Below are 9,120 nucleotides of genomic sequence, written 5' to 3'. Positions count from 1 at the left end.
AAAGGGGTTATTACAAATGTAGCATCATTATCATTATCACTTACCCTTCAAGTGAGGAAGATGGAAAGCAGCCTCTTCTAAGGCTATCCACATTGACAGATGACCTGCAGGGCGCAAGGTAGCCCACCCAACAATGAAGCTGTCCCCTCCTTCAAAGGTCACCTTATTGACATGCATTTTCTTTCTTACCCTACACAGCAGGATGTCTCAAGGTGACTTGAATTCAAGTCTAACTAGCAATGCTGATGTGTCAATGGGCTGACTAGTTAGATATATTTATGAACTGAGATTACCATGAAATTGGACCTAATGGCTGACTATTAATTTCAATCCTCATTGGGATCATGTGGGATGCCAGGGAACACTTTATCTTTTAATGAAAACTAAATGAAAAAAATGTATCACTCATACTATTACCCAGGCTCAATATATCAATGGTGTCAACTCCTTTGCCTTCAGTGGAATGACACCAGAGCTGGATTTGGTCCTATATGTTTAAATGATTTTAAAAGTGCCACTATTAAACAGGAAATATAATATTTCAGCGTGCACAGGATAAGAGCAGTCAGGCAGAAGGAGAACTGCAGTACAGTACCCTTTGATCCTTTTTTCAGAGTAACAGCCGTGTTAGTCTGTATTCGCAAAAAGAAAAGGAGTACTTGTGGCACCTTAGAGACTAACCAATTTATTTGAGCATAAGCTTTCGTGAGCTACAGCTCACTTCATTGGATGCATACTGTGGAAAATACAGAAGATGTTTTTACACACACAAACCATGAAAAAATGGGTGTTTATCACTACAAAAGGTTTTCTCTCCCCCCACCCTACTCTCCTGTTGGTAATAGCTTATCTAAAGTGATCACTCTCCTTACAATGTGGATGATAATCAAGGTGGGCCATTTCCAGCACAAATCCAGGTTTTCTCCCCACCCCACCCCACACACAAACCCACTCTCCTGTTGGTAATAGCTTATCTAAAGTGATCACTCTCCTTACAATGTGGATGATAATCAAGGTGGGCCATTTCCAGCACATAGCCAGGGTTTCACAAGAATGTCTGAGGAACAGTTGGTGGGGGGGAGAATAATAAACAAGGGGAAATAGGTTACTTTTTATAACGACTCAACCATTGCCAGTCTCTATTCAAGCCTAAGTTAATTGTATCCAATTTGCAAATTAATTCCAATTCAGCAGTCTCTCGTTGGAGTCTGTTTTCGAAATTTTTTTGTTGAAGGATAGTCACTTTGAGATCAGAAATCGAGTGACCAGAGCGATTGAAGTGTTCTCCGGCTGGTTTATGAATGTTATAATTCTTGACATCTGATTTGTGTCCATTTATTCTTTTACGTAGAGACTGTCCAGTTTGCCCAATGTACATGGCAGAGGGGCATTGCTGCACATGATGGCATATATCACATTGGTGGATGTGCAGGTGAACGAGCCTTGGATAGTGTGGCTAATGTTATTAGGCCCTGTGATGGTGTCCCCTGAATAGATATGTGGACACAGTTGGCAACGGGCTTTGTTGGAAGGATAGGTTCCTGGGTTAGTGGTTCTGTTGTGTGGTATGTGGTTGCTGGTGAGTATTCGCTTCAGGTTGGGGGGCTGTCTGTAGGCAAGGACTGGCCTGTCTCCCAAGATTTGTGAGAGTGTTGGGTCATCCTTCAGGATAGGTTGTAGATCCTTGATAATGCGTTGGAGGGGTTTTAGTTGGGAGCTGAAGGTGACAGCTAGTGGCGTTCTGTTATTTTCTTTGTTGGGCCTGTCCTGTAGTAGGTGACTTCTGGGTACTCTTCTGGCTCTCTCAATCTGTTTCTTCACTTCCGCAGGTGGGTTTTGTAGTTGTAAGAATGCTTGATAGAGATCTTGTAGGTGTTTGTCTCTATCTGAGGGGTTGGAGCAGATGGGGTTGTATCGCAGAGTTTGGCTGTATACAATGGATCGTGTGGTGTGGTCAGGGTGAAAGCTTGAGGCATGTAGGTAGGAATAGCAGTCAGTAGGTTTCCGGTATAGGGTGGTTTTTATGTGACCATTGTTTATTAGCACTGTAGTGTCCAGGAAGTGGATCTCTTGTGTGGACTGGACCAGGCTGAGGTTGATGGTGGGATGGAAATTGTTGAAATCATGGTGGAATTCCTCAAGTGCTTCTTTTCCATGGGTCCAGATGATGAAGATGTCATCAATATAGTGCAACAGGACAGGCCCAACAAAGAAAATAACAGAACGCCACTAGCCGTCACCTTCAGCCCCCAACTAAAACCCCTCCAATGCATTATTAAGGATCTACAACCTATCCTGAAGGATGACCCAACCCTCTCACAAATCTTGGGAGACAGGCCAGTCCTTGCCTACAGACAGCCCCCCAACCTGAAGCAAATACTCACCAGCAACCACACACCACACAACAGAACCACTAACCCAGGAACCTATCCTTCCAACAAAGCCCGTTACCAACTGTGCCCACATATCTATTCAGGGGACACCATCACAGGGCCTAATAACATCAGCCACACTATTCAAGGCTCGTTCACCTGCACATCCACCAATGTGATATATGCCATCATGTGCAGCAATGCCCCTCTGCCATGTACATTGGGCAAACTGGACAGTCTCTACATAAAAGAATAAATGGACACAAATCAGATGTCAAGAATTATAACATTCATAAACCAGCCGGAGAACACTTCAATCGCTCTGGTCACTCGATTTCTGATCTCAAAGTGACTATCCTTCAACAAAAAAATTTCGAAAACAGACTCCAACGAGAGACTGCTGAATTGGAATTAATTTGCAAATTGGATACAATTAACTTAGGCTTGAATAGAGACTGGGAATGGTTGAGTCATTATAAAAAGTAACCTATTTCCCCTTGTTTATTATTCTCCCCCCACCTCTGTTCCTCAGATGTTCTTGTTAAACCCTGGCTTTGTGCTGGAAATGGCCCACCTTGATTATCATCCACATTGTAAGGCGAGTGATCACTTTAGATAAGCTGTTACCAGCAGGAGAGTAGAGTGGGGGGAGAGAAAACCTTTTGTAGTGATAAACCCCCATTTTTTCATGATTTGTGTGTATAAAAACATCTTCTGTATTTTCTACAGTATGCATCCGATGAAGTGAGCTGTAGCTCACGAAAGCTTATGCTCAAATAAATTGGTTAGTCTCTAAGGTGTCACAAGTACTCCTTTCCTTTGATCCTTGTTAACCATCATATTAATATCAGGGATGAGTAGCACAAGTTGGACAAAATAAAAGTTATGTCTTCCTTTAGGGACCAGTATAAATTAAAAGTGACATTAATTTCATTGCTTTGGGAGTCAGTGCTTTAGATCCATACCATAGATATGCAGGGAAAGATTATCCAAGAGATGATGTGGAGTCACAATAGGATGCACTCCTCAAGCCTGCTGAACAAGAACGAAGTGGGAGACTTGAGCCATTCTGTGTCCTTTGGAGGTTTTAATATGTAAACGATGCATTCTTTTCACTGCAGCAATGGTCTGGATGATGGGATGGTTTGCACACTCAGCAAGTTCGTGGATGACACTAAGCTGGGGGGACAGATAGATATGCTGGAGGGTAGGGATAGGGTCCAGAGTGACCTAGACAAATTGGAGGATTGGGCTAAAAGAAATCTGATGAGGTTCAGCAAGGACAAGTGCAGAGTCCTGCACTTAGGACGGAAGAATCCCATGCACCGCTACAGGCTGGGGACCGACTGGCTAACCAGCAGTTCTGCAGAACAGGACCTGGGGATTACAGTGGATGAGAAGATGGATAGGAGTCAACTGTGTGCCCTTGTTGCTAAGAAGACCACCGGCATTTTGGGCTGCATTGGTAGGAGCATTACCAGCAGATCGAGAGAAGTGATTATTCCTCTCTGTTTGGCACTGGTGAGGCCACATCTGGAGTATTGCGTCCAGTTTTGGGGGCCCCCCCATCAGAAAGGATGTGGACAAATTGGAGATAGCCCAGCAGAGGGCAACGAAAATGATTAAGGGGTTAGGGGACACGACTTCTGAGGAGAGGCTGAGGGAACTAGGCTTATTTAGTCTGCAGAAAAAAAGAGTGAGGGGGGATTTGATAGCAGCCTTCAACTACCTGAAGGGGGGTTCCAAAGAGGATGGAGCTCGGCTGTTCTCAGTGGTGGCAGATGACAGAACAAGGAGTAATGGTCTCAAGTTGCAGTGGGGGAGGTCTAGGTTGGATATTAGGAAACACTATTTCACTAGGAGGGTGGTGAAGCACTGGAATGCCTAGGGAGGAGGTGGAATCTCCATCCTTAGAGGTTTTTAAGGCCTGGCTTGACAAATCCCTGGCTGGGATGATTTAGTTGGAGTTGGTCCTGCTTTGAGCAGGGGGTTGGACTAGATGACCTCCTAAGGTCTCTTCCAACCCTAATCTTCTAGGATTCTAGGAGAGAAACCAAAAGGAACTGTTTCTAATTTACGGTGAAGGCCCCTTGGCAACAGAACCAATGAAGATCTGCTGTGCAAAGGGGCTGGGAGCCATGGATGTATGAACCTTTGGTGGGAAGCCCCATGCTGTGGAGGCTTCCTGTTTGGCAGCATGGAGGGGTGCTTTTAGCGCTCAGAGGAGCAAAGGCCAAGTTGGAGGATTTACCTTCCGCAGGGCTCTTCTGGACCTTCCCTCCCTGAAAATGGTATGAGGTAGGAAAATGGCACCTACTCCATTTATTAAGCTGTAGGAAAAAGCTTCTGCGGGGACAAGATTCTGCCATTCCTCTTCTCTGTGCAGAGACTGGTGTGCAAAACTGGGCAACTGGATTTTTTCTTATGGGCTGACACTTATGTGCCAGGCCTCTGTTCTGAGTTATCTCTGGCCTTGACAAATACACCCTTGCCCCATTTAGAATACTGCTGCCAAGGTCATTTTCCTCGTCTGTTGCTTTGACCATGTCACCCCTCTCTTTTCATCCCTTTATTGGCTCCCTCTTCTTTTTCTTTTCAAGCATAAGCTACTTGTCTTCATTTTCAGCACCTACTCGCACTCCACCTAGCCTCTCTCCTTCACTTTCAAAAAGTGGACTCCTGTTTCCAATAGGCCCAGGATGTCAGCCTCCATCACTTGGTATATGGCCAGATAAGAACCTTTGTGCTTTCTCCCCTGCTGCCCTTCACACCTGGGAGAAGCTCCCTGTTATGGGATGTAAAGACCCCATGCTGGCCTGGCAACCAAGGAATTAATGCAGCAACCACCAGCCTTACAACAGCTGGGAGAATAAAAAAGCTGAGAAGCAGAGAGGTGGGATGGCTGTCAGGGGAAAAAGCAGGCTAAAGAAAGAAAGTTCCGCCAGCAAGCGGGTTAGGAGTCACCCAGAGACAACGCCCCAGAGAAGGGATGACCAGATCCACAGGCTGGAGAAGCCTACAGAGCCAATTATTCCACTTTCATTAAACTCTCCGGTCCTTAAGCCTTTTATTTCTCTGAACACTTTTTGTTGTCTTTTTCTGGACAATTTCTGTTTTGGGTGGGTTCTTCTTGAGATGGGGTGTTCAAAACCAAATGCAGTATTTGAATTGAGGAAGTACCATTTTGTTAAGATACAGATCTAGACAGATTAGATACAGATCTAATTTAACACAGTCACCTTGCATGTGAGTCACGGAATACTGTTCAAATCAGATCAGTCCTGGCAAGCTGTGCAATGCAGTATGTTGGCTTTAACTGAGTTCCTTTACAAGGTGACAGTGACATAGGTAGGACTACTCTTGGTGACAGGGCAACTCTCCTGGGTTAGCTCAAGATCTCATGGCTACCCATGACAATGACAGGGAACCAGAGCTTTCTGGGGTCATTCACAGCTGGCCACACTCAAGGTCTCATGTGTGGACTGCATCTAGAGGTCTGCAATGTTGTCATGGACCAACCACTGCTATCTTCATTTTGGTGTCAGGATGTAACCTTTCCTGCCAGGATCTGTTTTAATAGTCTGTCCTTAGAAGCTGATATACTTTAAAAGTGTCTCTGTCAGAACATTCTTGATACTCTCAGTACAATGGCCTCTGGACACCACCTCCTCATAGGTCACCCTGCCATACAGATGATCTGTGATAGGTGGAGCCAGGATAGAGTCAGCTAGAGTGTCAACAGCATAAGTCTAGCGCTAATCCAACTAATGGCATCTTTGAAGTTTTCATTCAGGAGATGAAGAGAAGACTCTTGCCTCCCCTAACAGTTTCCATAAAGCCCTGAATGGTGAAAATGTTGCAGGGGGTGAATGGCCTGGTTAATTCTACTTGGCTGTCACTGTTTTGTTATGTCGTTGAATTCCTTTTATTATAAGGAATTTTCATGCTACTGATAAAATCACTCAGATCTGGACTGAGCTGTTTGCTCTTGTCAGGGTGGCAGAGCAGTATCTAGGTGGGACAAATGCCACTTCTCAAGACATGCCACACTGTAACCTCACCCACAATCAAAAAAGAGTCTGCTCTCTAGTTGTTGAGATGGTAGAATCTCAGGGTCCTTCTAGGCTCTTTAGTGCTACTAGTCACCCAGCTAGCAACAGCTACTCAAAATATCTTCCTACAGCTGGCTTCTTATTGGATTCAAACCTGGTTACAGTGATCGATTTTTTTTTTTTTAACTCCAGCCTTGTGTTTTGCAGTGTATTGAGCCTGGAAATGATTACAGATGTCTAATTTCATTATTCCTGCCTGTTAAACAATGAGGTTAATGTAAGCACCTCACCCTGGTGCTCTGGATACTACATTAGCTCCCCCCAACTTCTAGATTAAATTCAAAATCTTTTGGTCTTGATTTTCAAAGCTCTGAATGGCTGGCCCTGGCTACCGGGGTGTGCCCCTCTGCTCACAATTAGGGATTACTGCAGCACAACCATGCAGTCATAAACAACAACAGAACCGGTCAACAACAAAAGTGAGACCTGTAAGAGCCAGGGACAGCTTCTCAGTGGCTGGCCTGTAGCTGTGGAACTCCTGTCCACAGGAGGTTAGAATAACCATGAATCTTACCACCTACAGCAGCGGGGGTTCTCCACCTTTCCAGACTACTGTACCCCGGTAGGAGTCTGATATGTCTTGTGTACCCCCAAGTTTCACCTCACTTAAAAACTACTGGCTTACAAAACCAGACATAAAAATACAAAAACGTGTCACAGCACACTCTCGCTGATAAATTTCTGACTCATTTTTACCATATAATTATAAAATAAATAAACTGGAATATAAATATTGTACCTACATTTCAGTGTACGGTATATTGAGCAGTACAAACAAGTCATTGTCTGTATGAAATTTTGGTTTGTACCTGACTTTGCTAGTGCTTTTTATGTAGCTTGTTGTAAAACTAGGCAAATATCTAGATGAGTTGATGTACCCCAGGAAGACCTTAGTACCTCCAGGGGTACCTGTACTCCTGGTTGAGAACCACTCACCTATCTCTTTGCAATGCCTTTCCCACAGTACATCCACCTCACAATAGAGTAATGAGGTCAACAAATGATAGTGAGAAATGGGGAGGAAAGGAATTTACCTGCATAGCAAAGGGGAGAAAGAACCAATCATTTATGTTTAGGCTTTTCATAGACTTTATATCATTTTGTAAGATGTGTAAGATTCCACAGCATGAGTGCACGACAGATAAAGTGTCTGTCTAAGGTATATGGGCCAAATGCTTCTTTCACTTATCCCAGTATAAATCAGGAATAACTTCACTGATGACAACAGAGCTAATAACAATGTAAAACTGATGGGAGAAAAATCAAAGCTTATTGGGTTTTTATTTTAAGGTGGACAATTTCCACTCTGCAAAATGTGTTCAAATTAAAAAGTTTTGCAAATGTAACAAATATCTCCTCAGAGATGCCACTCAGCCTTCATTTAAAAAATAAAACCAACAAAAAACGCTCCACAGGAAGGGTTCATCTTTTAATTTTTCATACAAGATAAATTTTTAATTTCCAGACATCAGAAATCAGGGGAATTTCCCCAGGAGGCTTGCAGTTCAAAGAACACTCTTTGGGCAAATGTTGCCATAAAGTGTTAATTCCTTATACTGAAGACTCAGACTGTACAATACATATTTTTACTGCTGCTTTTCTTCAGACAAATTTATTACTGTTATTTTTTAAGTCTTAGCTCTTTGCTAAAAGGCTGGGCACTGCCAGAACAGCTTACTTGAATACACAGGAAAATCTCCCTAGCAAGCAGTTCTTTTATATAGTTTTGTCTGTTGAGCACAGATTTCACTGTGGCCCCATCAATTTCTCCTAATGCTGCCCAATTTTGTCTTATTTTAGTTTTAACTCAGCATTATTAAAAATATTAAATTTTGAAGTTGGGCAATATAAATAGGACAAGCTTGTGTACTCTTTGAAGCTACCTGCTAATGTCGGAAATTGAAACATAGGAAAGACCTGCATGGCTGCTGAAAGATTTCATTTGCAAAGTAAGATCAACTTAAATTTTTTTATACAGTTGATCTGCAGGCCCCAGCTGTGTCTGATGTTCACATTGGCTGCTGACTGGTTTGCAAACCGTTGAACTGAAACTCTACTGAAATTAATTGCTATAACTTTGAAGGTACACTTTTGAAACTTGTCATTTGTTCTTCTTGTTGTTATAGATTTCTGCCTACACTGTTCTCCTGCTCTGGACGTATATATACACTCACTAAGCTCCAGCGTGCTGTTCCTATGTTCCAAAGGGAGCAGGCTGAAATGACAGTCATGTTTTCTATTCCAACGTAGGAAGGAAAGAAGGAAGACGGAGGTATCACAAAGTTGTATTGTTTGTGGTTTCCTAGGCAAGAGGGGTTTGATTTGAGTCGGGTAGGAGGGTGGAGAAGATGAAGCTGTGCAGGAATCTTCATGAATTCTATCCTCTAAACAGGAAGGAAATATGTGCTATAAACTTTGATAATTGTAAGAATCCTAGGTTTCAGAGTAGCAGCCGTGTTAGTCTGTATTTGCAAAAAGAAAAGGAGTACTTGTGGCACCTTAGAGACTAACCAATTTATTTGAGCATAAGCTTTCGTGAGCTACAGCTCACTTCATCGCTGTAGCTCACGAAAGCTTATACTCAAATAAATTGGTTAGTCTCTAAGGTGCCACAAGTACTCCCTTTCTTTTTGTAA

The 9,120-nt window shown here is 43.1% G+C and overlaps 1 long non-coding RNA gene across 1 annotated transcript; it reads right to left on the bottom strand.

Moving 5' to 3' along the window:
* Nucleotides 1–4,403: 4,403 nt before the first annotated feature.
* LOC122466055 lies at nt 4,404–7,369 on the bottom strand. Its single transcript, XR_006291271.1, has 3 exons — nt 7,224–7,369; nt 5,856–5,860; nt 4,404–4,413 (listed from the first exon to the last, which is right to left on the bottom strand). It is a non-coding gene; the product is annotated as an uncharacterized LOC122466055 (long non-coding RNA).
* Nucleotides 7,370–9,120: the final 1,751 nt, after the last annotated feature.

Source organism: Chelonia mydas, chromosome 5 (assembly GCF_015237465.2).
Source record: "Chelonia mydas isolate rCheMyd1 chromosome 5, rCheMyd1.pri.v2, whole genome shotgun sequence".
Classification (NCBI taxonomy): Eukaryota; Metazoa; Chordata; order Testudines; family Cheloniidae; genus Chelonia; species Chelonia mydas.
Note: the sequence above shows the minus strand (reverse complement) of the source record. Positions and strands in the feature narration are given on the sequence as shown.